The sequence below is a fragment of the Dermacentor albipictus genome, chromosome 4, assembly GCF_038994185.2.
Source record: "Dermacentor albipictus isolate Rhodes 1998 colony chromosome 4, USDA_Dalb.pri_finalv2, whole genome shotgun sequence".
Classification (NCBI taxonomy): Eukaryota; Metazoa; Arthropoda; class Arachnida; order Ixodida; family Ixodidae; genus Dermacentor; species Dermacentor albipictus.
Genome location: NC_091824.1, coordinates 98,342,085 through 98,362,911, shown reverse-complemented (window position 1 = coordinate 98,362,911; position 20,827 = coordinate 98,342,085). Strand labels below are relative to the sequence as shown.

The 20,827-nt window shown below is 44.9% G+C and overlaps 1 long non-coding RNA gene across 1 annotated transcript in view; it reads left to right on the top strand.

Annotated features, from left to right (window-relative positions):
• Positions 1 to 20,827, top strand: part of LOC139059666 (uncharacterized) — a 102,919-nt gene that overhangs the window by 50,654 nt on the left and 31,438 nt on the right. The window contains exons 3-4 of the long non-coding RNA XR_011514292.1: positions 6,439 to 6,507; positions 11,559 to 11,790. This is a non-coding gene — a long non-coding RNA (uncharacterized lncRNA). The remainder of the gene's footprint in view (positions 1 to 6,438; positions 6,508 to 11,558; positions 11,791 to 20,827) is intronic.

Here is a 20,827-nt window from a genome sequence, read left to right as displayed (position 1 = left end):
CCTCTATATAGGAGGTGGAGATTAACCTAAAGAATAAATTTAGATGGCTGCTATCTGACGGACACTGTCATAGCTTTTGACACGTTGTCAGGCATGTTCGGTTGCCATCGCAACACTGTTTTTCTTGATCTCGGCTTGGTAGGATATCTTTAGTTTACCATTCTACGCATATTATACATATAACGCGACTATATGACAAATGCGGTGTTGACACCAACGTGAAGCGGTCGAGTCATCTGCAGTGCTCAGTCACGGCAATTTACTCTTGTACACACCTGTAATGAAAGACGAGTGTAATGCAGCGTCTGTACTTTCGTCTTCCTGCCGGCAAAGATGAGTTTTCCGCCACTTTTCATGGGAGAATCCCTCCGCATCCGACCGGCTCGGCTGCTGTTGCTAGCATACGAACCGCATTTTACGGCGGTAGTGAGTCATTGGTTCGAAGATGTGTGTACATTTATTGAATTTGTGTACTTAAATCTAAGCGTACACAAATTACTATGCATACTTATGCTATTAAACATAAGCCTAATGGAGCTGTATGTTCCTAGCACTCCCGATAACCTAACATGGGTAGCCAATCGGTTTGCTCGTCCGAGTGACATCGCAGCTTGGTAAGGGTCAGCTGAAGATGCAGGGGAGCGGTGCCGCTGCGACCGGTAGCGAGGGGCATATTTAAAGCTCTATTATAAATTATATACTATTTGCGGAGCGCTTAAATTTTTGTCTTAAGACCTGCCCTACTGACTCAGTACTGACTCAGTACTGGAAGAGTTGGTTCAACTTTGCGAGCGTGTAAGTTTGCCAAAGTTACATGGACGAAAGGAAGGAATTACGAGAAGAAGGAATTTGCTACGTGGGTTTCTCCTTCCTTTCATTCTTGCCTCTCGTGCATTTATGCACTTGCCTCTCAATACGTTAGTACATAATCATCAAGATCGTGTCAGAGCCTTTAACATAATCTTTAGAAATGCTAGCCATGTCTTGCGCTTTGTTGCACGGCCAAGTTATAAAATACGCGGAAGAACCCAAATATATTCTTCAAATACTTTTTAGTGGACACATAGGTATGCGTGAATGGTAAGTAGTAATGCTCAGGTATGTATAGAGTGACGTGCTTATGCTCTGTACCGTGGAGGTAACTTGAACGGATGTGTGCAGTTAGAGCTGCAATTCATTCAGCACGTGGATGACTTTCACACTAATATATAATGACTACAAGCTATACATTGAAGTGCGTGTAAAGTGTTTATTCTTTTTTCAGTTTGTGCTTTCCACCAGCAAATCTCTAATACAATGTTATCGCTCGACGCAAGACGCACTTTCACGTGTGGGGAGTTTCTCGATTATTGTCCCCGGTTGTATAGCGAAATATTCTTGTCTGTAATCAGACTGCATGCGCCACTCGAATAGCGGTGCAGTACACTTTGGAACACACGCACACTGCAACGATTGCCCTGGAATGTGCGATGATCGAGTCAGGCATAAACAGCCGATGCGCCTGAACGAGCAGGTCACATTTCTACGATAGACGACTGGGCTCCTCGCCAGTGTCGTTGCGCTTTCAGTATCTCTTCTTTTTCTGGGCACAAGTTCGCCCAATAAAGTGGTAAGTTAGTTACCCATAGTTTTGCCACGCTCTGGATCTTCAGCTTCTCTACAACGTGAGAACACATTATATTGGTGGCGGATGGACAGGGGTCAGTAAATTAAAGAAAAAGAATAAATTATGGGGTTTCACTTGCCCACACCATAACCTGACTATAAGGCACGCCGTAGTGGGGAACTCTGGAGCTTTGCACCACCTGGAGTTCTTTAACGTGCACTTAAATCTATGTACACAGGTGTTTTCGCATTTCGCCCCCATCAAAATGCGGCCGCCGTGGCCGCGATTCGATCTCGCGACCTCGTGCTTAGTAGCCCAACACCACAGCCACTAAGCAACTGCGACGGGTTGTCAGTAAACTCTCTGTTGTGGTCTTGTTATCTTTATTTGTTTAAAACAATTTTCTTATTGATTTATTATTTTTGCATTATCAATTATTCCTTTATTATCTAATGTATACCTTAATGAATCGCAGTGATTGAGGTAGTCTTTGCCTTAATCTCCCCGAAACAGCCTGATCAACAGTCAACAGTCAACAGTCAACAGCCTGATCGTCAGCAGAGTCATGTACTCGCTACCCTACCAAGTGAGGACTAAAACGACCAACGAAGAGATCGAAGTCGTCCTGAGGAAAGCCTACAAGATGGCGCTGCACCTGCCGAGAAACACCTCCAACGAAAAGCTGATGCAACTAGGAGTGAGCAACACCTTCGTCGAAATGGCGGAAGCACAGCGGAAGGCGCAAATGAAAAGACTAACGGGGACCTACACGGGGCGAAACCTGATCGGTAGGCTGGGCTTCGAAATAGGAGACGTCGACCGGTACGAGGACGTACCGGCGGGAATTAGGAAAACTTTTAACGTAAAGCCTATACCGAAGAACATGGATCCCAGGCTCCACGAAGGCAGAAGGAAAGCTAGGGCCGAATACATAGAAAAGACAGTGGCTAGAGAAGAGAACACCCTCTTCACGGACGCGAGCATAAGTGTAATAGGAAGCGAGGCAAAGGCCATCGCGGTAGTAATGAACAAGGAGGAGAAGCTTGTCTCGTGCGTCTCGGCCGAGATATGGAGCGTAGCTGAAGCCGAGGAAATCGCCGTGGCGCTGGCGGCGATGCAAGGCTATAGGGGGAATAAATCGCTAAATATTCTCACAGACTCGAAAGAGACCTGTCGAAACTATATGAGGGGCAGAATATGCAAAACTACCCTTAGGATCCTCAGAGGGAGTAACCCCTCGGAGGAGGCGGAAATCACACACAATCTGATCTGGATACCTGGGCACGAGGGCATAAGGGGTAACGAGGCGGCGGACGGTCTAGCTCGAGCTAATAGATTCCGAGCTGGGCAGCAGCAGGAGTACCGCGCTAGTTACGCCGGGATCCTCAGTGACAGTTATTCAGAATTACTGCAACACTACAGGGGGACTAGATTCAAGTACCCACCGCCCCATAAAGCGCTGACGAAGAAGGAAGCAACGGGCTGGCGTAGGCTCCAGACAAACACCTTCCCCAACCTTTTCATATTAAACAAGATGTTCCCAACGCAGTATAGGGACACCTGCCCCTGGTGCGGGGCTACACCCACACTCTATCACATAACTTGGGAGTGTGAACGAAACGACGCATTCCGCGATCATAAACCCCCGAGTGCGGAGCATTGGGAGAGCCGGCTCGTCAGCTGCGAGCTCGCCGTCCAAAGAAGGATGGTGGAGCACGCTAGGGACGCGGCCAAACTCAGTGGAGCCCTGGACTGAGGGACCACCCGTGCTGAAGAGGCTTCCCTTCGACGAGAAGACAGCGTGACGAAGAGATGACCTCGATCCGCCAGAATTCCATTTTATGCTTCAATAAATGTTTTTCTCTCTCTCTCTCTCCCCGAAACAACCCTGTATGAAGAACAGAACAAAAGAGTAAAGGAAAAAAAGAACTCTCAGTGCGTCATTCATAATAAAAATGATGTACGAAGAGGACTGGTCAGTAGTTTCGAAAAGAACGAAATTTATTCACACACGTTTCATCAGACACCCTCTTGATGAGTCTCATTGCTGTGGCCGCTTTGCCCGCGAGCTTGTTGACCGTTTCACCGTTGACTTGGTTTCGCTGGATGAGCGAAACAGTGGCGGACAGGTATTACCTGTCCTCCCGCCGTCTTTACCGTGATCTTGGGACACTCGTACTTGACTTCCATATTCTTTCTTTTCCTGCCCGCTCCTGTCGGTGGAATCACCAGCAGTTCTGACTTGGCCGGAGAGCAAACGAGCCCAGACCCGCCCAGCTGCTCCTTGATGGCGTCCAACAGAAGAGCGGGGATGGAGGAGAAGAGCCTGACTAGGCTCGCTAATCCTTCGCAGTTAGCCACATACCGTACGTGGCTGCCTTCCACAATTGGAGGCCGAGCGAACGTAACAAGACAGATGCCACCATATGCCTTGCGTATGGTGGCGTCTGTCTCCTCGGGAGCACAAGCACCGAAAAATTCATGGCGCTGGGAGACCACAACACGCTGGACGAACTAGCCGAAGCACAGAGAACGGCGCAACTCGAGCGTCTCTCTGAAACGAGAACCGGAAGACAGATACTGCGGGACCTTGGCCTCGAGCCGAGGGAAGGCAAGTAGCAGAAAGACGTACCTATACCGGATAGCATCACCAGAAAGCTCAGGGTCTGCCCGATCCCGAGGACGTGAACCCCGAGCACAACAAGGAGTGGAGGTTGGCAAGGGCCAGGGCTCTCGTGGACCTCCACGCCAGAGAAGGAGGCGCCGTCTACGTGGACGTGGCGGAGTATCGAGGGAGCAGCTACGCATACGCGGCGGTGGCTGTCGGGGCATCGACGGGTGCAACGAGGACCGCCGCGAGCGTCCAGACTCGAGAAGCGCACCGGGCGGAGGAGGTGGCCATCGCCTTGGGCGTCTCCGACCCCGGATGCACTACAGTGCTGTGTGACTCTAGAACGGCAGTGAAGAACTACGCCAAGGGTAGGGTATGTAGTGAGGCCGCGCGCATACTGCGCAAGGGCGAAGACATCGGACGCAAAAGTTCTGTGGTGATCAAGTGGTTTCCGGCCCACATGGGCAGTGACGTGTCAAAACGCGGGAACGTGAACCACAATGAGACGGCCAACTCGGCCACGCGAGGACTAACCAACCACGCAGCTGCAAGCACGGCCAACTCGGAGTGTTGGTCGCGGTGCAGTGCCAAGGACAAGATGACCACCTTCAACGAAATAGTGAAGTGGTACAGACTGAACAGACAGACTATGCCGCCATTTCACCCGGGGCTTACCCGGAAGGAGGCAGTGTTAAACAGACAGTTACAGACGGGGTCCCTGCTCACCCGGGTGCTAGCTAAGCACGTGTGTCCGAGCATGTACGCGAGTGACGTGTGTAGACTTTGCGCGAAGGAGAGAGCCACCGCTGCTCACATCCTTTGGGACTGTAGCGTAAATCCGCGAGAAGCCAGCGAGAAGACGACGATACCGCCGCAGCTAGAGGCTGCAACGAGGAGCTATGATCAAGAGACACAACTCAAGGCCGTCCAGCAGGTGTTGGCAGCTCTATGGAGGCAGCGACCGCGCGAAACCGAGGAGAAGCGGGGCAGCACCCCCAGGAAGGGGGCGGCGGCCCTCTCGGACCCGCGGAAGTAGCGAGGAACCAAGACCTCGAGGAGCAAAACGAACGAGACTGACGTAGTGGCCGCGTCGCAGTAAAAGCTTGTCCTGCCTGCGTGGAGGGAGCCTAACCGATTCTGCAGGCATTTTAATAAAGTTGTTGACTCTCTCTCTCGTTTCATCAGACTAGAGTGCTGTGCTGAACGTTTCGTGCTATCAATCCTAAATCAGCGCGAGTTTTGTTCGCTGAAATTCTACTTCCATTACGATGACCTTGAGAACAATTCAGCTAAATGATTGCCTACTTCTTACACATGCAATATAAGAAGACAGAGACCACCAAACTCAGCTCGCAAGCTTTTATGTGTTAAAAGCTACTTCGAAGCGATGAAACCTTATCTTCTAGAACCTGCCTACCAGGACAGTTCGTTATGTTATTTAAAAATGTACGACCAGATTTCTATCTGGGAATTATTTTTGACCGAAGCTTCGCGGAAGTAAGAAGCGTGCAGGTGATTATAATAATTTATCCGGACCTCCCACTCGTCCGCAAGTTCAAAATAGCAAGCTCATTTTATTTTCAAATACAGATATAACGGTTTCAAAAATAAACTGCGCATGATGCAAGTAGCGCAAGCTGTCATTTGTTAGGGGGCGAACTGCCCCGCGTAAGGCCTTCTCCGCAACGCGAGCGTGTACGGCGAATCCTGCGCGTCGTCGGCTACAACGCGTCGCGAGGCGGCAGAAAAGACAATCCGCGCTGCCCAAGCCCAGGATACGTGGTAGAGGAGCATTGCGGACGTGGCTACTCTATTGAGGAAGAAAATTTAGCTTTAATTAGTTTTAGCTGTAGCTTTGTCGGACTTTCCAGATTGCAGCGAGAAGTGCCCGCTTTTAATTCATAGAGGGGATGGGAGTAGGGAGGGGGAGGGCAAATGACATACGTCGCCCCCCCCCCCAACACAGACTTTCGACAGTAAAGGGGGCAGGTGCCCCCCACCCTGTCTCCCTGGTAAATACACCTATGTATGTTTATATATCCAGAATAAAGAATGTTCGAGAATACTTCCAGAAAGCTTTCTTGGCAGTGATTGTTCGCAACCGCTCCGCACTTTTCAGCTTGTCCTATTTCACCTCTGCTCTTTCAAGTTAAGCGTCCATCAAGCTCTCTAACTTTAAATAATCAAAATTCCAGGCTACACTTGCCCTACTTTCTTTCAGAGCATCTCGGTACCGGCTCGTCGATATCGACAAGATCAAGACGGGCCACGCCGTACTGAAGAGAAGCAAGTAAGAGTGCCACATTAGGACTTCGATCGCACGCGCACGAGAGTTAGGTTTTGTGAACGAAACCTGAATAAGGCTGAGGACTAAAGAAAGTGGTCGATGGTTAGTGCGGAATATGGAGCTCTAGGAATGTCGCCGAGGCCATGCAGCCCTTTCGGTCTTGGAAATCGACAGGGAAGGCAGACCGGTTGAAGTGGGTTCGTGGGTTGTTTGGCTTGCACGCTCCAACATTGACGAACACTCGCGCAATTTCGTTGACATTACATAGGAAGGCTAAAGTGGGAAAGTGGAAGTGTAACGCCGGAACAACAGGGGGACAGTGGTGAAACAGGCAGTCGTTTTAGAACAGTGTTGGTTAACGAGTATAAATGAGAAAAAAAATGGTACGTCTGGGAAAAAGTCTCCTAGTTCAGGTTGAAATCCGATAGAAAAGATCTGTTGGAATCAGAATACGAAAAAGAAATATAACGTACAAGAAAACAAAATATTTTACAGATGAGGTCCCGGTAGGCGAGGCGCGTTCACACTTCCTTCACCACCGCAATGTACGGGAAAGGAGAGGCGAGTATCGATCGCGGCCTTTGTAGTTTCGCGATGACAATGTAGTTCTCATTTCCTCACTTTACATTTCAAATCAACCCGTGCGGCGGCGAACACTTAAACGGCGACGTATTGTTGCTGCGCTGAATGTAAACAGACCCACTTCGCTGAAACAAGCAATTTCCACTGTGCCCGTGTTCGCCCTTCCTTTCTCTTCCTCTCTGCAGCGATCGAAACGTAGATGCGGAAACGCCGAGACTGTCGCAAAATGAGCCTGTGCGGTGGGCTTTAAACTACGAGGCCAGGTGCGTGGTAGGAGCAATAGCAAAAAAAGACAACACTGCTTTTATATTACATTACAAAAATGCCTTTAGAAAGGGCACTGTCTGCAGCCGAGCTTGTATGACCCTTACAGAAGCATTCTTTATTTTTCTTTCTTTTCCGTTCTACTACTGCACAACATATGATTAGCAAATTTTGTTCACCTCACGCTGCCCTTTCACCGTCAAGGGGCATGCGGGGCAAAACTCGGGATTTTCGCCAGAATAACGCATGCTCTAATGTTGTTAATTTTGAATTCCTAGACGTAAAAATAAACTCACCACCATGTATATTTGTAATCTGCGCTGCAGCAAACAAAACGAATACTCTTCTCTTCATGCTGGCGCGCGCTCACCATCGAAAGCGCCACATGAATGTTGCGCATTCAAGCCGCGGTCGCAGAACGGGAAAGAAACCGGACGCGGAGTGAATGCCTGCGTCAGAAAGTTTGTTCTTTCGCGCGTTTTAATCTTGCGGCACCTTCTTTAACCTTCTTAATAATTGGTGACCTAGTTGCTTTTGTGCTTTAGTGTGTTACAAAGCGTTTGCCTCGAAAAAAAAAAGGAAAAGTAACGTGGAGGCCTATACATTACGTCAGACACCTTGAAAATTAACAAATCAAAATGAGTGCAGTCCTTAGAATTCGTTCGGAGTGGATAAGCCTTGCGAATTCACCGGCCATAGTTCGTGAACGGGACTGCGTGGCGTAACTTAATTGAAAGGTAATTAGTGCAATAATAATAATGATTAACCATTATATTAAGCGTTTTGATCTTTCATATGTAATGAGCATCTCATCAAGTAATTTAATCATCAATGGTTAGAATTGTGCTATCCACCACAGGTATTTTTTTTTTAAATTGCGGAAACTAGAGAAAATACCGTGTATAAAGCAGATCTAATGTACCTGGAAGTACTGCAGTCCGTGGTATGCTTAAGCGTACGAGCTTCATAATCATCTTAATCATTAAGAGCACAAAAGGAACACAGAGCTCGAATGAAAAGAGCCAACGAGCGGTGTTCCTTAAGACTCTACAGACATGGTCTTTCTCAGGCTGTTGTGTCAACGTCGCTTTGGCAATCTTTCTTTATTATTCTCTTAATCCGCCTTTTTTTAATGGTCATTTAGTCACATTAACTGTACCGATGATTACTGAAGCAATGTGACAGTTCGTGTTTCACTAAATTATATCACTCTTGTTCAATTAGTCTCGCGACGAGTTTGTTTGGTGCGGCATTTTGTCCGTCTTTCTTTATTTAGCTATATTAAAAGCTTCCACAAACACCACATATTGCAATCGTTCTGCGGATCCAATTCTGTTCATTTCATAAAACACGCCCCCCCCCCCCCCATCTGGCCGATTTTACCGGCCGCGGAAATTCGGCTTTGCGAGAGCACATTGACCAAATTTTAAAGAAATTCCGACATCTTTAAAAAACATGGACGCAAGAGTGCTGGCTTTTTTTTTTTGTGGAGGCTTGTGTCTTAGGAAAACTGCACCAGTTTTTACTTATTCTCGCAATAAGTAACTTTTCTAGAACTTAATAAGATTTCACAAACGGCAAGGATTCACAGCAGTTATGCTTATATGAAAACGCGTCTTCAGTTGCAAAGGCATGAGTGCTTTGAAAACGCAAACTGCACTTACGAATGCCATGACTCATATTAGACATGAGCCGGTTCCTCTTTGACACACACACACACGTACTACGAAACATATGAACAAAAAATTACAGCAATATTCTGTCACCCTAAGCCATTCCAAGCCCGCTGAGTAAGCAAGGATCTTTGTAAAGAAGCACAAGAAGATGCAGGGGAAAAGGAGGGGAGGGGGTTGAACTGGGAAAGGAGGGAGGGGGATTTATCGGGTCTTTGAGGAGTTCCCCGTCAGCGATTTCCAATGAGGCTGCCACATTGCGTACATGTCTGGTTGCGGTTTGCGTGACCTGAGACAAGCGGGTATTATATATTGCTGCGTAAACGAAGACAAACGAATCGGAAATAGGCAAGAGACGAGTTTCGTCGGTTATAGAGAGAAAGGCGTGACGTGATTGGCTGCTGCTTTGACAAGCAAGCCCTGATCATACGTATTCGACATATTGCGCCCGGCATTCTGCATAACTCATCCATAAACAAGCTGCGCCATCATGCCTGTGACGGAACTTCTTCCCTAACACAGTTCCCCGCATCCCCTAATTCCTCTGCTCACGAGTGATTTGTAGCATGTTTTATTCCTATATTTATTATTCCGTTGGAAGCTTTTACGTGTACTAATAAATGCAAACGTTATAAGCAAGGAAAATGAATTATATTTAATAAAAATCCTGAAATGACAGCGAGTCATTTGTGAATTGATACAGTAAGGTGCATGAGGCGAAGAATAATATGTTAATAATTAAGGTAAACCGTACAACGCACTAATGGAGTTGCAAATTGGAGTGAGCTTTTTCTTGAAACAACAACCAATTAGCAACAGCCAAACCTGTCATTTAACCATAGCATTTATAGACGACAGATATACCAGATAAGCCATTGATGGGCTAACATTCCGCCGCATTCTTTCACCACCTGGTTTCAATAGCGACGGTAAGCCAAGTACATTTTGCCGAACTGTGAAGAAGTGTCAGCAGACGCAATGTCAATCGTTAAGCCTACAAGGTTCGTAAACGATCTTTTTAAGGATCAACTATAGCCTCCTATAAAATAATTACGCGTAACTCTGAGTCATAGATATTTACTCGCCGGCATGCGCAAATGGCGGGGTCCGTCTCCCGTCTATGATATTGTAGGAATGCTCCAAAAGGGTTTTCGCGTAAGAGAAATATGTTTTGTCGTATATTCAGATTATAATCACAAAGGTATCTGTGTAAGTTGTGTGTAAGTCGTGGTTCACGATTTTTCCACGCATTTTACCTTTAGAAATTCAATTATTTAGTAAATTCCCTGCGTCACAGGGAAGGCCTGGGTATGTGTGGTGCAAACACCGACACCAGATTTTCTGTGACACGGGCTCCTTAACGCTGGCGCGTTAAAAGTAATCAAGATAGAGCGTCTTTCTAGTATCCATGTTGTCCATGTTGTCCATCCATGTAATCCATGTTGTCTCCACCGTTGCTTCACAACGGTGGAGACAACATGGATTAAACTACATATAGCAGAAAGATTGGGAAGCCTAATTAAGGGCTGTTGCGGGACGCCTGCCCTTCTTTGCCCCTCTTTTGTACTCGTGTTGCTTTTCGCGGTTTGTTACTCTTATTTAGGTTAGAATTCCCTGCATCTTTGTTGCAGCATGCTTGGTTTGCGCATTGCTTGCCATCAAATTCCTAGCTCGAGCGCCGCTCAGATTGTCGGCATGCCTGCCTGTGGAGCTTGACTTCGTGCATAATTGAATGCAAAGACGCTGTCAAATGAAAATAATTAATGAGAATGACATTAACTTTGCGCGCGTGTTTGAACATGCACGTCTCTTTCGCTTTTAATCTTTTCTTTCCCCATTATCTTTATTTCTCGTAGCGTTTCGCGTTCGTAGACTTGTGAAGCCCTTCAAAAGCAGCCGGCCCAGCTTGTTGTTCACAGTATAAACGCACTGTTGCCTTAATCTCCCTTTTCGTTTACGCATCCTTTTCCACAAACATTCAGCGCTCGATATCTTCTTCGATGTATAGGAATATTCCGAGCCATCCTTTATCCGCTCGACCCTTACGGCTCCGCGCAGCCGTGATGGGTTAGTCCTAGTGGCTATTCGGCGCGATCGCTAATTACGACCTCCGCGTTTGGTTCCGAACGTGGCCGGCTGCAGTGAATAAGAAATAAATGCACTAATCACCGTTTACCTACATTTGACTACAAGTTCATAAAAATTAGGCTGTCAAATTTGATGGGCACTTGTTTGCTAAGGATTGAGTATTTGTCCGGATGTAGGTTCAGCATGTTAAGCCAAATCACCCTATCAACATTGTCGGCGCACCTTGTTGGTCACAAATTGTAAGCTTCATAACGTACCTTGGCTTAAGACGCGATGTTTTTCAAGCGCTGGTCTCGTGGCGTGTACAATGCTTGTTTTAAGCAGTCTCGCAGTTAACGTATTCAAGTTTTGCGTGGTAGAAAACTCTTAATTATGGAACTTAGTTGAAGTGCAAATTCTTTATTTTCCTATTTGCCTATTTCTTGCGTATTCTCGATTTCGTTGCAGATTCCACAGTTCCCTACAGATACGCCCTAAACAACTGTCCAATACTTGCAGAGGAAACAGAAATAGAAAGGGCGGGGAAAATATGCACCTTATGGCAAAGGACTCAGGACTTCCGACCTGCGTACCGCCAGTACCTTGTATGCAGGCCTTTCGATGATCATAGAACTGTAATACATTTGTTGCTCTTCCCATATTAGCAAGAAAAAATGACGATGAAGTCACCGGAAGCCAAGTGAGTGCCGAAACTCTCAGTTTCGTTCTGCACTTAGCGGGTAGACAACACCCGCGCTGCATCTTACAAAATTCGCTGTCAGCAGATGCATTACAAACATGACTGCATCTGTCCAATTTTATGTACCTTTGAACATCTTGAAGGGGCAGCGCGAAAAGATGATGACAGAAGCCTGCCTTCTGTCATCGTCTTTTCGCGCTGCCCCTTCAAGATGTTCAAAAAGTACCAACTTGCCCAAATGTCGATCCTTCTACAATTTATGTACCTTACCTTTTCGAAATGAAAAAAAAAACAATTCTCTCATTCCATTTTTTCTGCTTCCGGCCATTCGTAGAGCTATTTCTCCACTTACTGAATTGCTTTAGAGTTTATTATTTTCGAACGTTTCCTTTTTTTTCGTTTCTCTTCCAAAATTCTCATTTGTTTAGCTGTCTGATTTAAAGGAAGTCCAAATGAAGGTTTGGACGAAGTAATAGATACAAAACATTGTCCCTCTCAAACCCCGGCGGCTGGACTTCATTCAAATGAACACCACAACATTGAACGTTTATTAATGACGCTCCTAAATGCGTTAGGCGTGCTGAAGTATTCAGTAAAAAAAAAAAAACTTCCTACTCAAACATTTCCCGAAATTGTCTTGTGTAGTACTAGAGGTAAAGTAAAACTTCTCTTCGTATATTGTGCTCGTAATGTTGTCTTTCTTATTCTGCAATGGTCTGCAATGCACTACCACTGAAGGAAATCTTGAATTCCTCTGCTCTATTTCGTGTCATCTGCTGCACTCTTATTTTGTATTCAACCTGCGCATCACCCACAACAAAGATTTCTCTATTTCTACATAGCTTCGCTATTCACTTTTCGAGCCACTTTCTCAAGGAAACCCATTTCTTACCGTGGATAAATGCATTTACATTTTCCACAGATGCGTACCATTTCGACATGGTCAATTTGCGGCTGCATTGTCAAGGCACGCCACGAATGCTGTCCATATGTTGCATATAAATTTCATCTGTAGGTTTCTCTTTGTGTCACCGTAGTTTACGTCGCGGATTCATATCTAGGACCCGCACAGAAATGACCTCAACAAGAAAACGGGCAGGAAGCCAGTGGAATGTATTACGCGCCCAAGTGAAGACATTAACAAGAAACATCAGTGCTGTTTGAGGGCACCAGAAAGCGCGTTTAAAAAATAAATAAATAAAAGAAAACTCGTGCATGGAATAGTGGGATGAACAAGCATAAAGCAGTACCTATATTTCCTCCTTTTTTTGTACCACCTTCATATCGAACAGCACCGCATTTCAATACGAGATGACGAAAAGGTAATGAAATGAAAAATTAAAGACGGTTAAACGCGAAAAGTTGCCCATAAACTTGCATACTGTATTTCCTGGCAATAAAAAAAAAGGCAGATGTGCTTTTTATATCTAAGGCAGTTCCATAGAATAACACCTCGTGGTGGGCTGAGATATGACACTCCAGATGTTAATAGACCGATGTTGGGATCAGCGGGAAGGCAAATAATCTGTTCCGATGCCGTACTCGTTTACGAGGAAAACTCCAGCCGGTTATTTACGAGCGGCAAAGGTTGTGAGAAAAGAAAATTCAGTTTTACGACTTCAATAGGATAAAACAAGCTGTCGAAAATGTAGTGGAATCATATCTGGCAGCAAAGGAAGCCAGTGTTGACAACTCATGGAGAGAGAAGGGGGGGGGGGTCAGAAGGGGAGTGTAAATGCTAGATTCCTGGCGACAAGGGAATGATAAAGTCCGAAAGGGCGTCAGTGTGCTTCGAAGTGATGGTATAAAAGGAAGAAAGTGAATTCATTAAAAACTTTCGTATTTGCGAGAACTTTGAGAAGGAATGCGGATGCAGAGAGATTGATGATATCCGACACTACCACTGCTGATATCATTCGAAATGAAGACGTACCCAGGAAAGAAACTTTCCGAGTGTAGTGGTTGCTGATGGTTACGAAAAAAAAAGTGAATATCGTTTTCCGGCCAAGAGCCATATCCCACTGGACAGGTGAGTCGACGTACTCCGATAACTTCATCTATTTCGGATAGAATTGGGCTCCGCGGCTGAGTTCGAGAACGCTTTGCGGACCCGTTTTTCTCACGAGCGCACCAGTGATGGCACTTTCCCTCCAAACGCTGTCATCTACAGTCAGAAAGGAGGCGGGAAAAAACCCAAGTAGAGAAGGAACAAAATACGGCACTGAAAACAAAAACGGTGGGCGCTGGAGACCCCGGAGGCAGCAAATAGACCATTGACGACAAACCCCACGTCGGGTGTTGTGCCCTCCAGTGGGATCTTCACTCCGTAGGGTACTATCTCGATCTGAATACTTTTGTTTACTGTTTCAGCGGACGAAGTGCAGTAGTGTCTCATCTTGTTTTCTCGCCCTTTACGTTCTGAGGCGTAAGGTATGGAGCCAGAGCCTCCCTTTGTTAGGCGCCTAAACCTTCTCTCGAGTCTTATCTTGATCATTCTGCTCAGCTTTCAGTCTATGGTTACCATTTCTTAATTTAATCCACATTCGTACTTGTTATGCTTGAATGTTATAATATACTCCCATAGACCTATAGCCTGTGAAAGCCTAGGTGGCCCCTGCTCTCAGCTTAGTTTCTTCAAACTATACAGACATTATTTTCGTCGGCTAAATGGAGAGGCGCGCTTTATTTTCTGGTGTTTTCACTACAACTTTATATCTGAATTTTCTGCCGTTTTCGAAAAGCATGCTAAGCGTAGGTGAAAAGATGGCAGTCAGCAGATGTTCAAGTGAATTCAACGAGGCTTTCTAAACCACTTTAACGCATAACACCAATGTCGTGTTGTTGACGGCAATTTGAGCAGCTGGGGATATATTTTTACATCATGTGGAGATATCTAATTAGTAAAAGCAAGTGAGGTGAACCACTGCCTATTCTATAGTTGAAGCACAAGCACTGCTGCTGATGGTTTCAAGTCGCTCAGGATTACACGGCGGCGCTTTTTCTTTGCAATAGCCTCTTACAGCGCTCACTTTTTTAGCTTAGAACAGACGCCTCTGTATATATTAAATTGACACCCCTAAATCTTACGCTACGCCTTCTACATACGGAAGCTGCAGGCTCTGGCACCGCCAGTTTTATGTTGTTTTCTTCCTTGCAATTCATTTTATGAGAACTGTGAGGAATGTGTCATGCCCTTTTTTACTCATGCCTCGTGCTACTGTTTCTTTTGTTTGTTCGTTCTTACTCTGCTTGAAAGTGACTAAAACAAAGAAGAGCCAAAATGTGGTTTAGGAACATTGGAAAAAGAACATTAAAAGTGAAGAAAACCACGTATATTCATCTCTTGAATACTCGTTGAAAGCGCTGAAATTTCAGGAAATTTAGCTGCAAACATGTTCAGCCAGAACGCTACCTATTCATTTCAAAAGCAACACATTAACAGACGGAGAGACTATGGCATACTGTAAGTATATTTAAACTTAATTACATCTCCTGCCCAAGATTGATTTCAAATCAATTTCGTTTCAGGGCTTGCGACATCTTTAGTATAAATGTTTTGTTAGTTGCCTCTGCATGAATGAATAAAGTATTACCTTTCCTTCACCGCACTTGATTCTTGCAAAAGTTAATTCTGCGTGCCTTGACAAACGCTGCGTGATATAGTCTTGAAATTCTATTTCAACAATGCGGGAATAGCAAGCAAAAAGAGAGCAATGTCTGTAAACTTCTATCAATAGACGTGCGTTTATGCACGCATGTAGGTTGCGGTTTTCGGGGGATGGCGCGAACCAGGGACCAACCAGTAATAAATACGCTTGCAATCAAGGTTACATATATCGTCTTTTGTGGTAACTCTTAAAACGTCGACATTATCACGGATAAAATAGCGCAATTTACACAAAACAGAGACCACGACCGAACAACGCAAACTCTTCCTGTCCGGTGTGTAGCGCTATTTAATTGTTGACGATGCTACACCGACTGCTTTACGCCTCAGCACTACTGAATCGTAAACATTATGCACAAAAGTCAACACGGATTCATAGAAATATTGGAGTTGCACTAAAGACATACAAACAAGACAAACGGTCATTTGTAAAAAGTGCTGACGCTTCCCAGACCATCCAACATCCAAGTACACATCTTCTCCGTGTAGACAGAAAGGCTGTGAATAAGTAAAAAGACTGTGGCCTACCGGAAAGTGTGAACAAGCTGATTTGACACGAGAAATGTTTAATAATAACTCAAAATATATATTCATGGAGACTTCGCGTTAAAAGCCAAATTTGGATCTTGACATAATCGTCCGGCCCCCTTTTTGGACCTTATGATATGAGGTAAACGCAACAGATTAAAACAGAAAATGATTTAAATAAGGGAAGTCAATTTATTGAATTAAAGCGCTTAGTCTATGCCGATTACCGTTTCTCACTTCTACGTATGCATTTTAGCACATTTTTGTTTATTTCTTTATTTTCCGGCCCTCAATAACACCACTTATCGCCAACCCAGCCCTCGGACCAAAAAGGTTGAAGACCCCTAACCAAGACTAAACTAACCGAACTTATGAAATAAACATTCTAAAGCACGAAAAACGACAATGTAAGAAAACCACTTTGCACATACTAATGAACAAAACTGGGCTAAAAGTAACCACTGAATTGTGAAAACGAAAGCACTAGAGCACTGTCAAAATAGGATATCACTTGTAGATCTCCAGCAAACAGCTTCCGCTAAACGCGCTATAATTTCCATCGCACTTCATTCTTGTCCGTGGTATCGCTTCATTCAAAAGTACTTGTGCAATGAAGTGGCCCGCTTCAAAAACATCTCGTCGGCGGCACATTCACAGACAATCAAACAATTCAGAGCAAGCCGGGATGTATTACCGGTTCGTCAAGTAGGGCGAAAGTCGAGCTTACTTTGTACGTTATGTCATTACTAGCAGATACCGGAGGTTCTATTACAGCCTCAACCGACAGGTGCAAAGTTCCTTGCGTGTTATCGCCTATGGACTGACGAAGGGTCATCGTCAGTTAAATTTTCAAGATAGTTTGTGAACGCTAGATCTTGCCGAAGCTGCATAGTTGTATTGTAAGTGTTCAAAATGGGCAACTTCAAACAAAAGCACCGTGATTCAAATTTTCTAGAGTGCGCGATCTGTCGTCTGGCCTGATTCGGCTTAAACGAAGGCAGGCTATGTTAAGCAGTTTAGACCGGACCAGGGCGAAAATCTCCGATCTTGCTCCTAAGTAGTAGCTATAATATATATAATATATATATATATATATATATAGTAGGCAAAGAGGGATTCTTCAGGCTACCTTTCAAACGTGAAGAACTTGAGTGGTGCTACAAGGTAAACAGAACAAGTATTTAATTTCGACAGTTTCGATCGGTGGACCGATCTTCGTCAGGGTTTACAAAAAAAAAAAAAAAACCCTGACGAAGATCGGTCCACCGATCGAAACTGTCGAAATTAAATACTTGTTCTGTTTACCTTGTAGCACCACTCAAGTTCTTCATATATATATATATATATATATATATATATATATATATATATATATATATATATATATATATATATATATATTTGTGTGTGTGTGTGTGTGTGTATTTATGTGTGTATAGAAGGGAAAGAACCCCGCAACAACTTTAATACTGAAGCGTGTAAGCAATGTATGTCAAAGTAGCCTGCCTCGTTTGTTACTAAACCTTTATAAACGTCGAAATGCAAAGAATAAGCACAACGTGCAGTTTAGGAATAACCTAGAGCAATGTAAAGCGCCCTCTGAGAGGACACCGTGATTGATGGCCAGCCAGGAAAGGCGGGGCAGGAAATTCGCCGAGTGGCAATCAGGGATGGCTGAGCGCTCCAAGTTTCTCGTAGGACCCACTTAAATGTCGCTCCTCCTGCATACGTGAAACAAACTTTGATCCGAGCGCCAAGTTTAAAGGACGCAAAACAACTGTTGTAGTTTCGTGATGCAAACTTTTTTTAAACTTTCTTAGTGTATTTCTCGCGTGATATCTCCCTAGCATCCTCAACCAACGAGTGTAGCAGATCTTCACAACAGTTTCTTGCGCAAAGGGACGTTCTTGAGGAGAACTAAGCGTATGTTATATAACGAGGGATTACTTTAATGGAAAGACAGTTTTAAAAAGGGAAGAGGTTTGCTCTTTTATCTGCTGATATGCTCAAGCAATTAAGCCGGAGTCACCCACTAAGGCGTGCCCCATAATCATATAGTGGTTTTGGCTTGTAAAGCTCAAGTATTTCAATTATTTATTGGTTTACTAGAGATGAGTTGAAAAAGGCTTTGCAAGACGTTCACGGAGAAAATTTAGCAGAAGGCGGAATTACAGCTGATTTTATTGTTAAAATATTGTATAATGTACTTAAATAGCTTGTAAGCCTTTATTCGCAATGTTTCATTTTCTTCAAGTTCCCCGAAGTCGTGGAAGAATCCAAACGTGATATTATCGCAAATGAAAGGAAACATCAAATAACTAAAGGATCGTAGGCCGTACGTAAGCGAAATGCAGTAGAAAAAACCATGTACTTACAGCATTTTTACCCTATCCCTAAGTCAAATTTATCTAGCTTGCTTTCGCTATTGCGCGAAAAATTACTCAGGTATGAATGAATGAATGAATGAATGAATGAATGAATGAATGAATGAATGAATGAATGAATGAATGAATGAATGAATGAATGAATGAATGAATGTGTGTTGTTTAGTGGCGCAAGTGCCAGGTATGACCAAAGAGCGTCATGCCAATGTTAGTGACTTCGCAGTGGAGTGATGAGTTCTTTGAAGTTGATGTGACGTGGCTGTAAGGGCCCCTAAATATAGTCACTGTAAAGTGTATAAGCGCGTAAAATCTACGCGAAATTAGTCTATGGCGATGACTAAGGACGTTTACTATAAGCCTTAAAGTGCGCTGTGAAAAAGATGATGTCATATACAAAATATGTCAGATAAACAATTGGCTAGAGTACTACCACCTCACCAGAGCCCTTCAATCACAAGGGCCTGAAGGCATGTGCTACTCAATACTGCTATCGCAGTGGCATTCTCTGAAGAGAGGAAGCGCTACGAATGTACGGGGCTAATAACATGTAAGACAACATCTTTCAGGAAACCTAGGACTGTGTTGGTATCGAAAAGCGTTTCCGCACCGGACAGTTACTCCGGACAAATCTAAGCTAGTGAAAACCTGGTAACCGTTAGCGCTGTAAAACGACGGGAACGTATTGCTTGAGAAGGAAAGCGTGCGGTAGTAATCCTAGCATGGTGGAAGTTACCCAGGCAGAGAGAAGTGGAAGAATTGAATGCGTGCATGAAGTACGCCAACTACGCATTGCCCTGAAAGCCACTTCAGTCTGAAGCTTTGCGATACCAATGATGTGTTATGACTAGCCAGCTGCAAACAAATGTTTCCAGTCGCTGTCAAAACATTGTCGCTCGTGGCCGCAAAGCTCAATAGCAGAAGCTTCTGTGCCTCTACCTGTCTTTTCAAATTTACTTGAAGGGGGCGCACATGTCGATTTCTGCGTGTTGGTAGCCTCCGCTCGCCCCACTAACGGCAATCACATCGTACGTGCTGGAATGTCGCCAGATTCAAGTGAATGCACGAGTCAGATGGCTTTGTACAAGTCTTCAAATATGCGAAGCCTTCCCGAAGGGCTTTCACATATAAGGCACTATACAACGACTTCCGCTTTCCCCGCTTCAACTGTCCTGCAGTGCCTAGCTTTGCACGGAATTACTACAGGCACCACAGTTTCCGGTCGGCCGCCCTTATACACATGTCTCGCTGAATTCGCGCGTTCCTGAAAAGTGGTGCTCGCCGCTCCTGAGGCAATTCACTGGGCGTCCTTTTGTCCTGCAGAGGGCCAGTGGGTTATCGCGGAGAGGCATTGCTATCCGGGCCACAAGCGGTCATTGTTCGCTCAAATCAGGGGCAACGAGAGGTGTGAATGCGTGCGGTCGAGCTGGAGGGGGTGTGCAGTTTGGGAATTATGGGAGTGGCTAATTAGGCGCTCGTTCACCTCGATGTGTGCCTGTGTTTACGACTTCAGTGGAGCATATGGGAAAATAGTGCCTCCGGCTAGCACATAAGCGTTCATCTCTTTCCCTTCTGTCTCCTCGTGCCACACGTATTTGTCCCGCGCTCCGGTCATATGGAGCTCGAATTCGGGTGATTGGAGACAAGGCCACAGCGCGTGTATACGTTCTTCAACCGGCTTGGGGAGGGCTTGCAATGTACGACCAATGCCTTGTTTATTTATTCATTTATTTATTTATTTATTTATTTAGTTGGTCTCTATACATAAAAACAATCATATAGATGAGCAAGAGCGCGAGCCGGCAACTGCCACCAGGAGGGAAAGAACTCTTGCCAGCACTCCAACAGAAAAAGTAAGTAGAAAAAAAATACGGAGGGAAGAAGAGGAGAAATATTAGGAGGGAGAGAAAACAACAATAAATAGCACGCGGGAGGAGGAGGAAGGAGGGCGGGAAGATTAATGCAAGAATAAAACAAGCATGGGAGTCACACACTCATCGGGCGGCACATGCCCAATGGTCTGGCAAACGGTCCCCAACTTTGCGTAGAAATTGGAACAAAATGCTAGGCTATAATTCTGGGTTAGTTTTGTTGCCTTCAAGAATAATAGAAAGTCTCTCTGCTTCATCACATTTGGATGCACCACCAACGGGAAACATACTTTCGCCCATTTCAGCACATGATAAGCCGAGTGATCGACAATCGTTAAGCGTCAGACCACTGCGTACTGAAGGAGGGACAGCCCAATATCAGATGACAGTGTATCTGTCGCCCCGCAGGCAACATAATAGTGTTATTGACTCTAAATAAAATTCTCAGGTCTTACGTCCCAACCCCACAATTTGATTATGAAGTGCACCGTCATGAGAAATTCAATAATTTGTCCATCTGGGGTTCTTTAACGTCCTCTCAATACACAGTGTTATTGACTGTAAATAAAATTCTCAGGTCTTACGTACAA